We start from the raw sequence: 5,159 nt of genomic DNA, 5'->3' as shown, positions 1-5,159 counted from the left end.
TGATGAACCTGTGATATCTTCTTCAGGGCGAAAAAGGAAAATAAAAGCTGAAACGTTTTCACGGAAGCTTGCAAAAGCAGCGCGTTACAACGGTGAGGGAAAAGCTCTGTGTATTGCGTGTAATCACATCCATACAGTTTATGATCACAACAACAACAACAACAACGTTTGTCAGGCGTCTACACTGTCATCTGAGGAGATTACAAAGATTAAACGAGTGTTTTTTAAACTCTAAAATATGAAATGTAGAGTTGTCTGCTTTTGCTATAAAACAAACTTTTAATATGGAAAAAAAAAACATATTTTCAATAAACTTTAATTTAGTAAATTACCTGTATTTAAAACAACCCAACTGCAGTTTGATTGATATTACTTAGAATGCGCAATTTTTTTTTCATACTATGGAAGTCGGTGGTGACCTAAAACTGCTTGATTACAAACATTCTTACATTAACAACTTTTGTGTTCAGCAGAACAAAGAATTTTATACAGGTTTGGAACAACTTGAGGGTGAGTAAATGATGACAATTTTGGGTGAACTATTCCTTTAAGGTGTGTTTGACTTTAAGCAGATTAAGACTGGTGCATAGTGCTCTATGACAAAGTCACGAGCGATTTGTAAACATACAACATAGTTTTTTTTTTTTTTAAAGTTTGTTAAATTTGCATTTGTTCATGAAAATGAACTCTTTTAACCAAGTCACTGCACTGCATTACGCATGAGATGCCTCTGTTAAATGTACTTACTTCCTCTATCTCTTCCAGGAGACTGACGTACCCTTCTTCTGAAGGGGTTCACTTTGTTCACTGAGACCAGAGGGGAATGTGGAACAAGGATCTCTTTGGCTCTTCTTTCCTGATCTTCAGTCAGGCTCAGTGGGGCAGCTTTAAATTTGCTGGTGGCTGATTTCACAAAGATGCTTGGCTTTCCATATTTGTTTGATAAGGTATGGTTTTTCACCACGTAGCTGACCCCTTCTTCGAATTCCGGGGTCTCACCTATGGTGTACCAAATGAAAAATAAATCACTTAAAGTAATTAAAACTAGGAAATGTATAAATCATGCAATCATTTATCAGTATGTGGATTAAAAGTTTAGAGGGTTCATGAACAGTGGCGGCTGGTGCAAACCAATGAAAATCAAACTGTTAGTAACAAAGGAATGTAAAAGCCATTTATCAGGTGATGTATCATTACTGCTTAGCTATAAAAAAAAAATGAAAACACGACTGTTAAAGCATGCAATAAATGTAAAACAAATCAGTGAATTTTAGTTCAATTTGGGTTTATTATCAGTAATGAAGTAATCAAGAAAATCATATAAAAAAAAGAAAAAAAAGAAATGTTGCCTAATCACTGGGCAGTATCACTACTTGAAAATAAATTTTGCTCTCCTTTCTTTCTGGCTTGCAAATTTCTCAATGACCTTCTGGTTAAAGTCAGTCATCTCAGTCACCAGTCTCTTCTCCATTGACAGCATGGCCAATGCATTCAGCCTCTCTTGGGTCATGCTATTTCTCAGAAAAGTATTCATTCTTTTCAAGGTTGAGAAGCACCTCTCGGCTTCTGCTGTGGTCATGGGTGTGGTTACAAGAATCTTTATGAGAGTTATAGCCTCTGAAAAGACTTCCTTAAGATTGTTCTCCATAAACAGCTAGAGTTGGTCCAAAGCACCACAACGGGCTCTGAACTCTTCCTTGCAGTAGATGAGACTAAGCTCTGTCTTCAGCTTACTCCCGTCGAGCACTGGATAGGCCTTCAAAGTCCTGCTCAGTGCATCTTCAGGAAACACCATTTTGTACTGTTCAAACCTGTCTGCTTGACGCAAGGTGGCACTAATGAGGTGGTCTGTGAAGGAGAACCTTTCCAATGTGTGTCTGAGTATGGTATCACAGACCTACGCAGTAAAGGATAAAAACTAAAATTATGAAGTGATGACAAAATGTCAATTTCAACTGCTACATTTAAAATGACCAATTTAAGTTATAAATGGAGACCAGTTTTAGTGTTTGAATCCATAATTTCTCAAAACTTCATAAACATGCTCATTCTTAATAAACATGTCAAGCTTCATGAACTTCTGATGCTTAGGGTGCTAACAGCAATTTATAAAACACCAGCTATTTATTTTAATCAAACTCAGAGATGAAAGCCATAATACTAATGTTGTCCACAAGAATAACAAATCCTTTTAGATCAGTTTAAAGACTGTGTATATGGTTAAAAAGATAGCCTTGCAGTATATAAAAAATGCATATACATTTATTATAGTTTCATAAAGCCCAATATAATCAGCTTATAATCAACAAAACTGATCTCCAAAATACTTTTTATTAGTGTTTCAGCTGAAGAAAGGTTTGTGGTCTTAATCATTTAAAGTGTTTGAATTCATACAAACGCGTTCAGTCTATTTTATAGTGTTTACAAGCGATGCAAAGTTGATAATTATTGAGTGTAACATTGTAATATTTTATCTAATATTAATGCAGGTTATTTTGTGAGAGTAAAGCCCATCCACACATTAGTAACAGATAAAGTGCGTCTGATTTCAGTTGCTTCACAAAATGATTCAGTGTTTTGAATCACCGCGCGCTGAAGAGACCTGCTGCTCAGAACAGTGTAACCGCAACAAGAACAAACACAAGCATGTGTAATGACAACTTTTACAAACAACTGCTAATGTGTTTTTGTAATGGCAAGCTGAAAGCACAATAGCAATTTTTAAACGTGGAATTTATTAACTATACTTATCATTAAATACAGTGTTTCCCCTGCCATTATATTAGGGGGGCGGTCTAATAAAACAACTACATATGTGTGTATGTACAACCACACACATATACATGTATATAAATACATCCAATATATATATATATATATATTTCATTTCCATTTAGTATGTTGAAGTACTGAAATAACTCAAATTAAACAAAACTAAAACTTAATAAAAACCCTATATAGACATTAAAAAAACTAATAAAATTACAACATTACTACAACTGTAACTAAACCTAAAATAGATAACTAATACAAATCAAACTACATTAGTTTATCAGTAATCCTAAAAAAAAAACACTGAGCCAAACGCGGCATGCTAAAATAACAACAACTTACTGACACATAGTAAGAAATAGTTTATAAAAAAAACTGAAACAGAAGTGAAACAAGTAGTAGGAATTTAAAGTTGCCTTTCCGATAGAACAGGTCTATTATACCTTGTTCTTTTATTAAGCAAACTAAATAGCCTTATGTTTTTTATCTTATTTACACAACGGCATGTCATTTCGGTCTCTACGTTACATGGTCGCGCTCTCTGCATCACGCACAGCGGAGTACACACACACACACACTCCCACCAGTATTTGTAAATATTAAGCCGCAAAACGATTCATATTTAAATTAATTCTGCGTGTCTCTGTGTTAATGAATGGCACAGAGATGCATTTTTTTTTTACCACGTCTTTAGCGTCTGCGTCCACTTTAGCGTCCACTAACAAGGACATAAATACATGAACAACATCTCCAGAACTGCTCTGAGAGTCACTTCATGAGCATTTGACCGTTTCATTTGAGTAAAACTATCATCATATCATATACACACAGAAATGTAAAGGTATTCACGGCAACCCGTCAAAATAAAAGTTTGGTTTAACTTTAAGGCGTTGTGGCAGAAATATATTACTATTGTTCAGTAGAATGTACGTAGCAGGCTGCTACTACTACTACTAAAAGTATTAAAACCTTATTTTTAAGGAATAATCATACAATATTTCTTCAATGTTTTAATTGTAATATTAAATGACCTTTATTTTCCAAAAAATTACATTTGTTTAATTTTCATTACTTAAAAAATATAGATTAAATGAATGTTTTATGCCTTTAAGAACACAGAATTTCTGAGCAAAAAATCATAAGGCTATTGTAAGAATAAACTTAACTTGTTTTTATGCTTTCAAATAATTAGACTTTGGAATTTGGTAACAATAAAACATAAGGTTGGAAAAAATAAAACATTTCATAGGGCCCTAAACATGTAATATTTGTTCAACTTTTAATAAATTGATGTCAAATTGTTTAAGTTTCATGATTTTAATTATATAACAAAGAGTGAAAAATTTAAGGGGGTCTGAATACTTTCCGTACCCACTGTATATATATATATGTATATGTGGCGTCTGTTGCGCTCCATTCATAATCACTAAAAAGCTGTCACTCATAGTACATCGCGATCTCACAAAGATGCGTTATTATCAATAAAGTTCTCTACGCTGCACAACGAATCTCTTATTTACATCGCGTCAACACTTTGATATAATGAGATGATTCATGCTGAACACAATACCTGAACAAAAACTCCGGCGATTTGAGCGTGAATGGATTGTAACTTAAACGCCTCTGATTCAAGAAATCAACAGATGTCTGTGATTGGCTACATTGCTCAACGCTGCAAAAACGCGTTGAAATAGAAATCGATCTCCAGAGCGCAAACCATAACGCACTGGATAGTTTGCCAAATCTGCAATAAAATGCCATTAATACAGCTTTAACTGAGGGTCCTTTTGATTTCGTTTGAGGGTGCTTAGCACTCTCTAGCACCCCCGTAGAACCAGGCCTGCTTAGTCGACTAACATTTTATTAGTTGGTAAGTCACAGAAAATAAAATGGTCCATGTCCGTGACGGAGAGATCATTAACAGCTGGTCCTTGAGGTAATTACAGTGTATTAGGCAGGAAATCAAGACAGTCTCCTATCATTCATTAATCTCACATATGGCTTATCATTTTGAAGTAAGTAGTGGCAGTTTTACACGGCCACTCTCTCTAACATTAATAAAGCGAAATGTGCGCTATTAGGGTGCATTTCTGAGTGCTTGTGCAGATTGTGGAAGCTATTAAGGTGTTTACTGCATGACATTAAGGTGTCGGCGCTATTACAGGCATTTTCCCTGATAACAGGGGAGACAAATGTCATCATTTTTGTTCATGCAGATAAGAGGAATACATCATTCGAAACTGAAGAATCTACTTTTATTTGTGTTCTCACAATATCAACAAAATGTTGTGCTTTTGTAAAATAAAGGATGGACCCTTCCCCCGAAATGCAAAACGTTGTGCTTTTGTAAAATAAAGGATGGACCCTTCCCCCGAAATGCAAAACAC

This window comes from Sinocyclocheilus rhinocerous, unplaced genomic scaffold (assembly GCF_001515625.1).
Source record: "Sinocyclocheilus rhinocerous isolate Xijiao unplaced genomic scaffold, SAMN03320098_v1.1 scaffold723, whole genome shotgun sequence".
In the NCBI taxonomy this organism is placed as follows: Eukaryota; Metazoa; Chordata; class Actinopteri; order Cypriniformes; family Cyprinidae; genus Sinocyclocheilus; species Sinocyclocheilus rhinocerous.
The sequence above is the reverse complement of the archived record's forward strand: the minus strand, read 5'-3'. Positions refer to the sequence as shown.